Genomic DNA, 15,728 nt, shown 5'->3' on the forward strand with positions numbered 1-15,728 from the left:
AAGTGGGAAAAGCTCCTCTCCTCATATTCTTTCAATACGCACAGTAGGTTTTGCTTGGCTGAGCGTCTGTCTCTTTCCTTGAATGCCTGCTTGTCCTGGGGAGACAGGCATGCTTATTGTTCTTGGAGGGGGAAAGGGTTGAGTTACAGACTTTCTCTCGAAGATTACTGCTCTGAAGCCCCCAGCAGTCTACTCAAGCCCAAGGGCAGTGTCGGATCTCAAGGCTTTCCACAACATTTGCCATCCCAGGGCCCCTGCGTTTTCTGTGGGTGGTGGAGCAGAACCAGCACTAAGGAATAACAGTCCTGGATTCAGTCCTGGCTTCTCCATGTATTAGCATCACTCGACAAGCCCCTTCAGTTTTCAAGTCTTACATTTTTCTTCTATAACAAAAGGATATGACTTCCTCTGAGAATTACTGTGAAGACCAAGTGTGACAATAGATGCGAAAGGCATGTAAATTGCACACACTGTATAAAGAGTTTGGGTTTATTCCAGTTTGCTCTGATTCAGAGTTTAGATGATCTACATGTCTCAGTGTTCCTTATGCCATTGTGGCTCTGACAACCCATTGGCAGGGATTTGGGTCAGTTGATGGATATGGAAAGAGAGGGGTCTGTAAGGAGGAGTGTGATGAGCAAACAAAAGCAAATTTTATAGAGGGAGGGCTACAGGCAGATAATGGGCTTGTTTTGGGAGGGACTCTGAGACATAGAGTCTCATTTGGTGTCGGCTTGGGGCTTGAAGCACAGAGCAGAGATAAAGCTCTTCTCTGAGCCTCTGCATAGAACTCAGTGTGGCTACAGTGTGGCGAGGGCTGCCAGGAAGACAGGGCAGCCCTGCCTCAGGCATCATGCTGTCAGAGGGCATTGTTGTTGTTCAGTCGCTAAGTTGTGTCGGACTCTTTGTTACTCCATGGACTGTAGCTTGCTTGGCTTCCCTGTCCTTCACTATCTCCTGGAGTTTGCTCAAACTCATGTACATTGAGTTGGTGATGCTATCTAACCATTTCATCCTCTGTTGCCCCCTTCTCCTCCACCCCTCAATCTTTTCCAGCATCAGGGTCTTTTCTAGTGAGTCAGCTCTTCACATCAGGTGGCCAGTCCTTTCCATCAGTCCTACCAATGAATATTCAGGGTAGATTTTTTTTAGGATTGGCTGGTTTAATCTCCTTGCAGTCCAGGAGATTCTTAAGAGACTTCTCTAACATCACAGTTTGAAAGCATCAGTTCCTTTGTGCTCACCCTTCTTTATGGACCAACTCTCACATCCATACATGACTACTGGAAAAGCAAGAGCTTTGACTATATGGGCCTTTGTTAGCAAAATGATGTTTCTTCTTTTTCATACACTGTCTAGGTTTGTCATAGCTTTGTCAGAGGTCATTGGCACTAACGAATGCATCAGACTTGAGTCGCTGTCTTCCCAGAGCCTTCCAGAAGTGAATATGTTGGGGCTTTGGGAGGAAGATATGAGGGTTATTTGTGAGCACTCAGGAGACTTGCCCTGGGTTCTATCAGACATAACTGGTCTGATATGGAGACTGACAAGAGGCTGGAGGGCTTGTGCCATTCAGGTGGGAACAGAAGCTGGGTGAAACTGAGTTACTACAAGGTGGTGAAACCCGAGGAACTGGAAGGACACAAACATAGGGGGTTATCATTTTAGGCCCCTCTGAGACATTAGGTTAGAGGCAGAAAGGAACCAACTTTAGAGGAAAATAAACTAGGACTCAAATCTGTGCAACTTAGGGCAACTCATGTTGTCTCTTTAATACCCAGTTTTTTTTTTAATGGAAATATGACTACTCACTCTGTAGAGTAATTGGGAAAATTAGAGATAGTATATATAGTGGGCTTAGCAGAATACCCACCATGTGATGCATAGTCAATATATTACAGCTCTTTGTATTATCTATTATCTTTCTATTATCTATTATTATCTTTCTATTATCAGGCTTCCCTGATAGCTCAGCTGGTAAAGAATCCGCCTGCAATTGAGGAGACCCTGGTTCGATTCCTGGGTTAGGAAGATCCACTGAAGAAGGGATAGGCTACCCACTCCAGTATTCTTGGGCTTCCCTAGTGGCTTAGCTGGTAAAGAATCTGCCTGCAATGCAGGAGACCTAGGTTCAATCCCTGGGTTGGGAAGATACCCTGGAGAAGGGACAGGCTACCTACTCCAGTATTCTGGCCTGGAGAATTCCATAGATAGTCCATGGGGTCGCAAAGAGTCAGACACGACGGAGCAACTTTCACTTCACTTCTGTTATCAACATCCTTCAGTCCAGGACGTGTGTTCCAATGTTGGCACTGCAGGGATTGGAACAACTGCTGACTGTCATGAGCGGTTCACAGAGGCATCCTGTCCCATTCCTTATGACCTGAGGCTGTTGGAGAGCTCTTAGAGATGCTCTGGTGTTTAGGTCCAAGGGCCAGAGTGTATCTGTAGTTAGGCAGGTTGAAAAATGTACCTTTCATTCAACCCACCAGCCTGTCCCCTGGAAAACCATGTATATCAGTTTCCTATTGCTGCTGTAACAAACTGCCATACACAGTGGCTTAAAGCAACACAGATTTATCACTTTATAGTTTTGGAAGTCAGAAATCCAAAATGCGTCAAAGGACTACATTTCTTTGGAGGCTCTAAAGGAAGAATCTGTTTCCTTGCTTTCTTTCTACTTCTAGAGGCCATCTGCAACCCATGACTTGTGGCCTCTCCCTCCATCTTCAAAGCCACCAATGTGGCATCTTCTGACCTCTTTTCCTCTGATTTTTCTTCCATCATCACAGCTTCTTCTTCTGACTTGAGCTCTTCTGCCTCCCTCTGCCTTATAAATACCCTTGTGATTTCTTTGGGCCCATGTAGATAATTCAGGATAATCTTCCCAGCTCTATATCCTTAACTTAATCACAATATCCAAGTCCCCTTTACCTTGTAAGGTAACACACTCACAGGTTTTTGGGATTAGGATGTAGACCTCTTTTGCTGCTGCTGCTGCTGCTAAGTCGCTTCAGTCGTGTCCGACTCTGTGCGATCCCATAGACGGCAGCCCACCAGGCTCCACCATCCCTGGGATTCTCCAGGCAAGAGTACTGGAGTGGGTTGCCATTTCCTTCTCCAGTGCATGAAAGGGAAAAGTGAAAGTGAAGTCGCTCAGTCGTGTCCGACTCTTAGCGACCCCATGGACTGTAGCCTACCAGGCTCCTCCGTCCATGGGATTTTCCAGGCAAGAGTACTGGAGTGGGGTGCCATTGCCTTCTCCAAGATCTCTTTTAGGGGGACATTATTCTGTTTACCACACATACCTCCAGTGTGGGACTTGAAAGCAACTCTACTCTGGGGTCTGGTTTGGATCTGGAGAAGGACTGCTTCTGCCCTGACACTTGCTCTGCAACCCTTATGGTATTTGTGTGTGTGTGTCTTCCTTTCACCAAAGCAACTTTACACACTGCTTGTGTCTTGTTAATCAACCTCTTATCCTTTCCCTCTTATTGTCTAGCATAGTGCTTTGCTCATGGTGGGCACTCAGTGCATATGTTTGCTAAATAGATAGACCACTAGGTTTATGTTTGAGCAATCCTTGTGTGTGTTAGTTGCTCAGTTGTGTCTGACTCTGAGACATCATGGACTGTAACCCTCCAGGCTCCTCTGTCCATGGAATTCTCCAGGCAAGAATACTGGGGTGGGTTGCCATTCCCTTCTCTAGGGGATCTTCCCGACCCAGGGATTGAACCTGAATGTCCTGCATGGCAGGCAGATTCTTTACCTTCTGAGCCACCAGGGAGTAATCCTAGGATATTACTAGTTACAAGAGGGAACCCTGGAAAAGGCAGAAGATACTAAGTGTGAATAGTTTAGACAAAACCAGGATTCACTGTGAGTTTGTTCTGCCTGGAGATCTTGGAATTACTTGGAATTTTCCAGAGAATCCTCTGGATTAGTCACCCTAAAGGTAGAGGTACAGACGAGCTGCCCTTTCTCTCTCTCAAAATGTAACTCAGGATGTAGTGGAGATGCTCCCACCAAGGGAGGGCCAGTATTGTCTGAGTTATGATCTTGAGGATAACTTAAATGTTTCTTTAAACTACATGGGGGAAAACTTCTGGAGTAGTTTTTAAAATATACATTGTAGGGGAGAGGGCTAAGATGGCGGAGGAATAGGACGGGGAGACCACTCTCTCCTCCACAAACTTACAGAAAGAACATCTGAACGCTGAGCAAACTTCACAAAACTACTTCTGAACGCTGGCAGAGGACGTCAGGCATCCAGAAAGACAGCGCATTATCTTCGAAAGCAGGTAGGAGAAATTATAAAAGATAAAAAGAGAGACTAAAGAGTTAGGGACGGAGACCCGTCCCAGGGAGGGAGTCGTAAAAGAGGAGAAATTTCCATGCACCAGGAAGCCCTCTCACCGGCGGGTTTGGGGGAAGATTTCGAATCTCGGAGGGCAACATAACTGGGAGAAAAAATAAATAAAACCCACAGATTACGTGCCTAAAGGCAACTCCCAGCAAAGAACCCCAGACGCTCGCATCCGCCACCAGCAAGTGGGGGCTGAACGGAGAGGAGCGGGCGGCACTGCTTAGGGTAAGGACCGGGCCGAACGCCCGGAGGGCACTCTGAGGGAGCTAACGTGAGATAGTAACCTAAACTGTGGGACAGCCAGAGAGAGAAAACTATCCCGCGAAAAGCCCAAATCTAAGGCACTGCTGGCCCGCTCACAGAACAAAGGACTGAGCGATACCAGAGGAGAGCTAGCCGGCTGCGGACCGCCCCATCCCCCGCCGGACACAGCAGGCAGGCGGGGCCAGCCAGAGCCGGAAAGGGGCAAACTCGGCCCCAGAGAGGGCACCCCCTACCAAACTGCAAACAGGCACCCAGTTTCTAAGCAAAGACTGCCTGAGATCCCGGAGGGTCGACAGCCGCCGGGAGGGTCGCAGCCAGAGACCAGCTCCCCAGAACCGACACAAAGCACACCGGAGCCGGGCGCGCCCATAAACCGAGGCGGGGACCAGGGAGGTGATAAGCCGCACCGCCCCAACAGGGGAGAGTGCGCTCGCCAAACTCCTGGCCGCCTGAGCTGCTCCGACCGGGAACGGCACAAACCGCGGGCGCAACCGAGTCTGCGCCTTTGTGGAGTTCCCAGGAACCTGAACCTGAGCGGCTTAGACCTGGGAAGTGCACGCATCTCAGGGCCCACTCCCCGGCCGAGTAACCTGAAGCCTGAGCAGGGTAGACGGGGAAAGCACACACTCCGTGAGCGGGGGCGAACCCAGTGCGGCCGAGACACTGCGAGCTCTCCACACACACGCCAGTGATATAGGTTTGCAGTGTTCCTCCTTCCCCACAGCACGACTGAACAAGCGAACCTAAAGAGACCACCTCCGCCACTTTCTGGCAGGGCGGAAATTAGATACTGAAGAGACCTCCAAACAGAAGCCAAATAAGCAGAGGGAAGCGCGTTGGAAGTGACAGGCCAACAGATTAAAATCCCTGTAGTTAACACGGACTGCATTGAAAGGGGCTTATAGATCTTGAAAAGTATAAGCAGGAACAAGGATCTATCTGAAACTGAACAGACCCCACACTGCTCACAACAGCCCCAGAGAAAGTCCGGGATATATATTTTTACTATTATCATTTTTTTTTTAATTTAAAAAAACTTTTTTTTCTTTCTTTTTTCTTTAAGTCCTCTATTACACCTTTAATTTTCATTTTCATAACCCACTATTACCTTGCAAAAAAAAAAAACCCTATTTTTAAAGCAAACTGCATATATATATCTTATACCTTTTATGTTTTCTTTTTTTTTACTGTTTCTTTTCTGTTTTACTTTTTTTTACTGTTTCTTTTTTTTACTGTTTTACTGTTTTTTTTCTTTTTACACTGTTTTCTTTTTTCTTTTTTTTCTATTGTATGTTTTATAAGAGTCTAATCTCTACTCTAGATTTTTTATCTTTGTTTTACCTATTTGATATCAATTTTGTACATTTAAAAATCCAGTCTTTAGTACCCATTTTTACTCAGGAGTGTGATTACTGGTTTGATTACTCTCTCCCCCTATTGACGCTCTTTCTTCTCCCCCAGGGAACCTCTATCTCCCACCCTCCTTCTCTTCTCAACCCAATTCTGTGAATCTCTGAGGGTGTTCTGGGTACTGGAGAACACTTAGGGAACAGAATACTGCCCAGATCTCTCTCTCCCCTCTTGATTCCTCCCTTTCTACTCATGCTCACCTCTATTACCTTCCTCCCCTCTCTCTTTGTATCTCTGTGAACCCCCCTGAGGGTTCCAGACTGTGGAGAGCACAGAGGGAAGTGCTTACTGGCTAGACTGCTCTCTCCACGTTTGAGTCCCCCTCTTCTCCTCCTGGTCACCTTAAACCAACCCCCCCCCCCAACTTCACCTCTCCATGTAACTCAGTGAACCTTTCTGGGTATCACTCACTGTGGAGAATCTTTTCACCATTAACCTAAAAGTTTTATTATTGATGCTGTATGGATGGAGAAGTCTTGAGGCTACTGCAAGAATAAGACTGAAAGCCAGGGGAAACATTAATTAATAAGAGATCATCCAATAGCCTCCACATATACACTGAAACCAAGCTCCACCCAAGAGCCAATAAGTTCCAGAGCAAGACATACCACGCAAATTCTCCAGCAATGCAGGAACATAGCCCTGAGCATCAATTTACAGGCTGCCCAGAGGCACACCAAATCCATAGACATCTCAAAACTCAATACTGGACACTCTATTGCATTCTAGAGAGAAGAAATCCAGCTCCACCCACCAGAACACCGACACAAGCTCCCTTATCCAGGAAACCTTGAAAAGCCACCCGTCCAACCCCACCCACAGTGAGGAACCTCCACAATAAAGAGGAACTTCAAACTACCAGAATACAGAAGGGCCACGCCTAACACAGCAATCTAAACAAGATGAAAAGGCAGAGAAATACTCAGCAAATAAAGGAAAATGAGAAATGCCCACCAAACCAAACAAAAGAGGAGGAGATAGGGAATCTATCTGAAAAAGAATTTAGAATAATGATAATAAAAATGATCCAAAATCTTGAAAGCAAAAAGGAGTTACAGATAAATAGCCTGGAAACAAGGATTGAGAAGATGCAAGAAATGTTTATCAAGGACCTAGAAGAAATAAAAAGGAGTCAATATAGAATGAATAATGAAATAAAGGAGATAAAAGACACTCTGGAGGGAACCAACAGTAGAATAACGGAGGCAGAAGATAGGATAAGTGAGGTAGAAGATAGAATGGTGGAAATAAACAAAGCAGAGAGGAAAAAAGAAAAAAGAATCAAAAGAAATGAGGAAAACCTCAGGGACCTCTGGGACAATATGAAACGCCCCAACATTCGAATCATAGGAGTCCCAGAAGAAGAAGATAAAAGGAAAGGCCATGAAAAAATACTTGAGGAGATAATAGTTGAAAATTTCCCTAAAATGAGGAAGGAAATAGTCACAGAAGTCCAAGAAACCCAGAGAGTCCCAAACAGGATAAATCCAAGGCGAAACACCCCAAGACACATATTAATCAAATTAACAAGGATCAAATACAAAGAACAAATATTAAAAGCAGCAAGGGAAAAACAACAAATAACACACAAGGGGATCCCCATAAGGATAACAGCTGATCTTTCAATAGAAACTCTTCAGGCTAGAAGGGAATGGCAGGACATACTTAAAGTAATGAAAGAGAATAATCTACAACCCAGATTACTGTACCCAGCAAGGATCTCATTCAGATATGAAGGAGAATTCAAAAGCTTTACAGACAAGCAAGAGCTGAGGGAATTCAGCACCACCAAACCAGCTCTCCAACAAATGCTAAAGGATCTTCTCTAAACAGGAAACACAGAAAGGATGTTTCAACACGAACTCAAAACAACAAAGTAAATGGCAACGGGACCATACTTATCAATAATTACCTTAAATGTAAATGGGTTGAATGCCCCAACCAAAAGACAAAGGCTGGCTGAATGGATGCAAAAACAAGACCCCTATATATGCTGTCTACAAGAGACCCACCTCAAAACTAGGGACACATACAGACTGAAAGTGAAGGGATGGAAAAACATGTTTCATGCAAACGGAGACCAAAAGAAAGCAGGAGTTGCAATACTCATTTCAGATAAAATAGACTTTAAAATAAAGGCTGTGAAAAGGGACAAAGAAGGACACTACATAATGATCAAAGGGTCAATCCAAGAAGAAGATGTAGCAATTACAAATATATATGCACCCAACATAGGAGCACCACAATCTATAAGGTAAATACTAACAAGTATGAAAGGGGAAATTAACAATAACACAATAATAGTGGGAGACTTTAATACTCCACTCACACATATGGATAGATCAACTAAACAGAAAATTAACAAGGAAACACAAACTTTAAATGATACAATAGACAAATTAGATTTAATTGATATTTACAGGACTTTCCACCCCAAAACAACCAATTTCACCTTTTTCTCAAGTGCACACGGAACTTTCACCAGGATAGATCACATCCTGGGCCGTAAATCTAGCCTTGGTAAATTCCGAAAAATTGAAATCATCCCAGCTATCTTCTCTGACCACAATGCAGTAAGATTAGACCTCAATTACAAGAGAAAAAGTATTAAAAATTCCAACATATGGAGGCTAAACAACACCCTTCTGAATAACCAACAAATCACAGAAGAAATCAAAAAAGAAATCAAATTATGCATAGAAACGAATGAAAATGAAAACACAACAACCCAAAACCTATGGGACACTGTAAAAGCAATGCTAAGGGGAAGGTTCATAGCAATACAGGTGTACCTCAAGAAACAAGAAAAAAATCAAATAAATAAACTAACTCTACGCCTAAAGCAACTAGAGAAGGAAGAAATGAAGAACCCCAGGGTCAGTAGAAGGAAAGAAATCTTAAAAATTAGGGCAGAAATAAATGCAAAAGAAACAAAAGAGACCATAGCAAAAATCAACAAAACTAAAAGCTGGTTTTTTGAGAAGATAAACAAAATTGACAAGCCATTAGCCAGACTCATCAAGAAACAAAGGGAGAAGAATCAGATCAACAAAATTAGAAATGAAAATGGAGAGATCACAACAGACTCCACAGAAATACAAAGGATCATAAGAGACTACTACCAACAGCTATATGCCAAAAAAATGGACAACTTGGAAGAAATGGACAAATTCTTAGAAAAGTATAACTTTCCAAAACTGAAACAGGAAGAAATAGAAGATCTTAACAGACCCATCACAAGCCCGGAAATTGAAACTGTAATCAGAAATCTTCCATCAAACAAAAGCCCAGGACCAGACGGCTTCACAGCAGAATTCTACCAAAAATTTAGAGAAGAGCTAACACCCATCCTACTCAAACTGTTCCAGAAAATTGCAGAAGATGGTAAACTTCCAAACTCATTCTATGGGGCCACCATCACCCTAATTCCAAAACCAGACAAAGATGCCACAAAAAAAGAAAACTACAGCCCAATATCACTGATGAACATAGATGCAAAAATCCTTAATAAAATTCTAGCAAACAGAATCCAACATCATATTAAAAAGATCATATATCATGACCAAGTGGGCTTTATCCCAGGAATGCAAGGTTTCTTTAACATCTGCAAATCAATCAATGTAATACACCATATTAACAAATTGAAAGATAAAAACCATATGATTATCTCAATAGATGCAGAAAAAGCCTTTGACAAAATTCAACATCCATTTATGATAAAAACCCTCCAGAAAGCAGGAATAGAAGGAACATACCTCAACATAATAAAAGCTATATATGACAAACCCACAGCAAACATTATCCTCAATGGTGAAAAATTGAATGCATTTCCCCTAAAGTCAGGAACAAGGCAAGGATGCCCACTTTCACCACTACTATTCAACATAGTTTTGGAAGTTTTGGCCACAGCAATCAGAGCGGAAAAAGAAATAAAAGGAATACAGATAGGAAAAGAAGAAGTAAAACTCTCACTGTTTGCAGATGACATGATCCTCTACATAGAAAACCCTAAAGATTCTACCAGAAAATTACTAGAGCTAATCAATGAATATAGTAAAGTTGCAGGATATAAAATTAACACACAGAAATCCCTTGCATTCCTATACTCCAATAATGAGAAAACAGAAAGAGAAATTAAGGAAACAATACCATTCACCATTGCAACAAAAAGAATAAAATACTTAGGAATATATCTACCTAAGGAAACAAAAGACTTGTATATAGAAAACTATAGAACACTGATGAAAGAATTCAAGAGGACACAAACAGATGGAGAAATATACCGTGTTCATGGATTGGAAGAATTAATATAGTGAAAATGAGTATACTACCCAAAGCAATCTATAGATTCAATGTAATCCCTATCAAGCTACCAATGGTATTTTTCACAGAACTAGAACAAATCATTTCACAATTTGTATGGAAATATAAGAAACTTCGAAGAGCCAAAGCAATCTTGAGAAAAAAGAATGGAACTGGAGGAGTCAACCTGCCTGACTTCAGGCTCTACTACAAAGCCACAGTCATCAAGACAGTATGGTACTGGCACAAATATAGAAATATAGATCAATGGAACAAAATAGAAAGTCCAGAGATAAACCCACGCACCTATGGACACCTTATCTTCGACAAAGGAGGCAAGAATATACAATAGAGAAAAGACAATCTCTTTAACAAGTGGTGCTGGGAAAACTGGTCAACCACTTGTAAAAGAATGAAACTAGAACACTTCCTAACACCATACACAAAAATAAACTCAAAATGGATTAAAGATCTAAACATAAGACCAGAAACTATAAAACTCCTAGAGGAAAACATAGGCAAAACACTCTCCGACATAAATCACAGCAGGATCCTCCATGACCCACCTCCCAGAATATTGGAAATAAAAGCAAAAATAAACAAATGGGGCCCAATTAAAATTAAAAGCTTTTGCACAACAAAGGAAACTATAAGCAAGGTGAAAAGACAGCCTTCAGAATGGGAGAAAATAATAGCAAACGAAGCAACAGACAAACAATTAATCTCAAAAATACACAAGCAACTTCTGCAGCTGAATTCCAGAAAAATAAACGACCCAATCAAAAAATGGGCCAAAGAACTAGACAGACATTTCTCCAAAGAAGAAATACAGATGGCTAACAAACACATGAAAAGATGCTCAACATCACTCATTATTAGAGAAATGCAAATCAAAACCACAATGAGGTATCATTCCACACCAGTCAGAATGGCTGCTATCCAAAAGTCTACAAGCAATAAATGCTGGAGAGGGTGTGGAGAAAAGGGAACCCTCTTACACTGTTGGTGGGAATGCAAACTAGTACAGCCACTATGGAGAACAGTGTGGAGATTCCTTAAAAAACTGGGAATAGAACTGCCATATGACCCAGCAATCCCACTGCTGGGCATACACACTGAGGAAACCAGAATTGAAAGAGACACGTGTACCCCAATGTTGATCGCAGCACTGTTTACAATAGCCAGGACATGGAAGCAACCTAGATGTCCATCAGCAGACGAATGGATAAGGAAGCTGTGGTACATATACACAATGGAATATTACTCAGCCATTGAAAAAAAAATACATTTGAATCGGTTCTATTGAGATGGATGAAACTGGAGCCCATAATACAGAGTGAAGTAAGCCAGAAAGAAAAACACCAATACAGTATACTAATGCATATATATGGAATTTGAAAAATGGTAACGCTAACCCTATATGCGAGACAGAATGGGAGACACAGATGCATAGAACAGTCTTATGAACTCTGAGGGAGAAGGTGAGGGTGGGACCTTCTGGGAGAATAGCATTGAAACATGTATATTATCATATGTGAAACAGATCACCATTCCATGTTCGATGCATGAGACAAATGCTCAGGGCTGGGGCAATGGGATGACCCAGAGGGATGGGATGGGGAGGGAGGTGGGAGGGGGGTCCAGGAAGGGGAACACATGTAAACCCATGGCTGATTCATGTCAATGTATGGCAAAAACTACTACAATATTGTAAAGTAATTAGCCCCCAACTGAAATAAATAAATTTATTAAAAAATAAATAAATAAAATAAAATATACATTGTAAAGTTACAGTAAAATAAACATGAGGAATATAAAGCCTGGTGGTAGCCAGTTTCTGGTATGGAAAGAGTGACAATACGAGAAACAAAGGAGAAGAGGCAGTGAGTAGTCAGGAGCCCAAAGGAGAGAGTAGAGGGAACCTCTGTATTGGTCTCCTATAGATGTTGTGACAAAGTACCAACAATTGGGTGGCTTAAAACAATGAAAACTTATTGTCTCACAGTTCTGGAGGCTGGAAGTCTGAACTCAAGTTGTGGCAGGGCCTTGTTCTCTCTGATGGCTCCAAGGCAGAATACTTCCTTGCCTTTTCTAGCTCCTGGTGTCTTCTGGGAATGCTTGGTGTTCCTTGGCTTAGAGATGCTTCACTCCATTCACATGGCTGTCTCTTGCTGCATTTCTTCACATCACCCTCCCTCTAGCTATCCTGTCTCTGTCCAAATTTCACCTTTCTAGAACAACATCAACCACGTTGGATTAAGATCCCCTGCCCCCTGCAATGACCTCACTTTACCTTCATTACCTCTGTAAAGATCCTATTTCCAAATAAGATTGCATTCTAAGGTACTGGGAGTTACAACTTCAATGTTGTCTTTTTTGGGGGAGACAAAATTTAACTCATAACCTATTTGATCCAAGATGGCAGTTCAAAGATTAGACTGGGAAGCAGAATTGTCAAATGCAGAGAAATTAACAAGCAACCATAAAGGAAGAATGAACTGTCAGGATGGTTTAAAGGAAAGAATGGGCTAGAGTGAAGAACCCAATGGAACATATTGGATTGGCCAAAAATTCATTCAGGTTTTTCATAGCATTGTACAGAAAAACCTGAACAAATTTTCTGGCCAACCCAATAGTATTTTTTTTCTTAGGTCATATCTAGCTTTTATTGATTTGGCATGATCTGAGTTGGAACTCTGAACATATAAGTAGTCACAAAAGCATACATACTGACACTTACTGTGTCAGGAAACTGTGGGAAGTCTATATTGGCTGGAGGTACCTCTTAGGAGGCAGAGGGAGATAGGGACAGAAGGTGTTTTAGGGTTAGATCACATGGGACCTCAAATGGCTATTAAGGATTTTATAGTTCAGTAGGGAGTGGGTCCAGGGAGGGTTCTGTGCAATCTAATGACACAATCAAATCTGAGTTTAAAAAGGTAATCAAAAAGTGATGGAGGTTAGATTAGAGTAGGGAGAAATGAGACGTGAATCTTCCAAATAAGAGTCTAGAGCAACAGATTAGGTGAGAGATGAAGAGGGCTTGAACTTCGGTGATGATGGTGGGTTAGTTTAGGAGGGGAGCCGTGTAAAGGTATCATTTTTCCCTAGGGCTAGGCTTGTGGCTAAGGGGAAGGAATCTGAGTCTTACTTTGTGAGCATCACTGGAGGGGATTGTTAGGGCACCCAGAACCATTAGATATTTGAGGTTGTTCAGCTAAGACAATCGTGTTTTATTTTTTGTCTAGTTTTTTCGGAAAGAATTTGGTAAGCTGCTGGATGTTTTGAGGCAGTTAAAAGAGATCAACCCAAGGAATGAGGAAAACTGGGGAAAAGGAATGAATGATCTGTGTATTTGAAGTAAGTCAAGAAGCTAGATAATGTTCCTTGGTAGGTTTCCCTGTACATGATTCTGTCACACCAAATTAAAAGATTTCACAGTCTAAGAGAGCCTTCATGTGGAATGTAAAGATTTCAGACCATGGATCCAAAATAATCAAAATCTCCAGAAACACTCATTCCTATTGTGATACCATGTTATTTATTTTTCACAGAAGACTAGATTGAAAAAAAAAATCATTGTACTGAATGTTTGCTTTATTTTCTTTGGAACCTATGCCGGGTACAATGGATGAAGCGATAATTGCTAGCCCCCAACTCTGGTCAAAATAAGCAAAACTGTGATTTAGACTTGGGAGTTCTCCAAGATATAATACCAAAGGACTTTTCGTTCTGTGGCTTGAATTCCATTGTCTTTTCTGTGACTAGCTGAATTCTCTTTCTGCTGTATTTTCAGAGAAGGTGAGCTTGATCCACAGGAACTTGAACACAGTGCAAAAGGCAACATTTGCGTTGCTAATATCCATTCTCAGAGCCTGGGAAACCCCTCTATGTTTATGACTTCACTAGCTCTGCCGGAGAAAACAGCAGCAGGGCATAAGCTGAGAACACAGGGCTTGCAAGCATCTAATTTAGGCTTAGATGCTTTTGATGTAATGGGTTACCTCTGAAGCCTCCTTGTCTTTTGTTATTAGCCACCAGCAGAGAGAGGCAGGAAATAGTATGCTTCCCTTGAAGAAAGCAGTATGTGGTGAGTTGCTGGCTTCTGGTGTTAGGCACAGGATGATGCAATAAGTTTGCCTTTGGTGATTTGCTGTCAAATTAAATTGTGGAGCCTTAAGATGTGCCCACCGTGTGAACTGATGTGCTCTGCTCGAGATGCTGCCTATACAGCACGGGGATCATGAGGCAGCTGAGGGGCATGGGATGCACACAGAGAGGACCAATCTTCAGTGGATTTTTTCCTATTTAGAAAGCATTGTTCTTCTGGGTTTCTGCTGGTATCCACTGTCTTTCTCCACATCTGTCATTGATTAAGGATCCAGTGGAGAGAAAAGAAAATGACTCTTTGGGGTGGGTAGGGAGGAGAGCCTCCAAGAGGCCTCCCAGAGGAGGAAGACAAGCACACCCCCAAATTGGAGCTGGTGATGAATAAGGTAGAGCCTGGTAATGGAGGAGACCACTCTGTTCATTCTGAAAATGTGCCCTTGAATAAAAAAAGGAGCCCGGGGCAAGCAGCTTTATTACACTCTTGAAGTTGAGAGTTAGGAGAAACGAATTTTACAGAGCACTTCAGAAACCTAATATTAGGTTTACAAAGATCACATTGTTTAGGAAAGGAAAGGACTTTATACTACCTTGTCTGTGTTCTCCTGACCTTTCAGAAGAACCTGGGGTCTCTCTGGGGGGAGTGTGGAATGTTGTGAGCTGATTGTTTTAAAAACCGTTTCCTGTATGCAGAGAGTGATTTTTTTTTTTTTTTAAGAAAAAGCAAGGACTTCAGCTTTCTCTTTATTTCCTTGTTCCTGTGATATGCCATGAGCATCATTTAGACATTTGGCAGAGATGTCCAAGTATTTGCATTGTAGGTAGGGAATAAAGCTGGAGATGGAGAAAGGAGATAAGAATTGAGCATCAGGGCCACAGAGGATGAGGAAGGGAAAGAGGTGTGTCCTGGGCCCCTGGTGTGGTGGAGGAGAGGAGGTGAGATGTACCTGGTCCCCTGGCTGCAGCCACTGTCTGAATCTACACCCAATCTGCAAAAGGTGATGGTCCTGTTTTGTTCCTTCCCCTCTCCTCTCCACCATTTATGCTCATTTATTTTCTTGGCCGAAGGGTTGAAGATTTCCTGTTAAGATGATCTTTATGATCAGCTTTGATATTCTTATTGTCCCTTCTTGGAGTATTTCCCTAGAAAGACATTTTTATTATATCAGTGCAGTACTTTTTCCTAACTGAGAATCTCTACTGGAAATGTCAGAAAGGATGGCTTGCAAGAGTGAATTGTGGGTGGTCAGCCTCCCTATCGAAAGATGAATCTCAAGGC

General features: G+C 42.4%; 1 long non-coding RNA gene across 1 annotated transcript in view; it reads left to right on the forward strand.

Moving 5' to 3' along the window:
• The window catches only part of LOC145516587 (uncharacterized), a 588,280-nt gene that overhangs the window by 109,905 nt on the left and 462,647 nt on the right, over positions 1-15,728 (forward strand). Inside the window, exon 4 of the long non-coding RNA XR_014061525.1 lies at positions 4,201-4,301. This is a non-coding gene — a long non-coding RNA (uncharacterized LOC145516587). The remainder of the gene's footprint in view (positions 1-4,200; positions 4,302-15,728) is intronic.

The sequence above is a fragment of the Giraffa tippelskirchi genome, chromosome 8 (genome assembly GCF_054371585.1).
Source record: "Giraffa tippelskirchi isolate mGirTip1 chromosome 8, T2T-mGirTip1v1.2.pri, whole genome shotgun sequence".
NCBI lineage: Eukaryota > Metazoa > Chordata > Mammalia > Artiodactyla > Giraffidae > Giraffa > Giraffa tippelskirchi.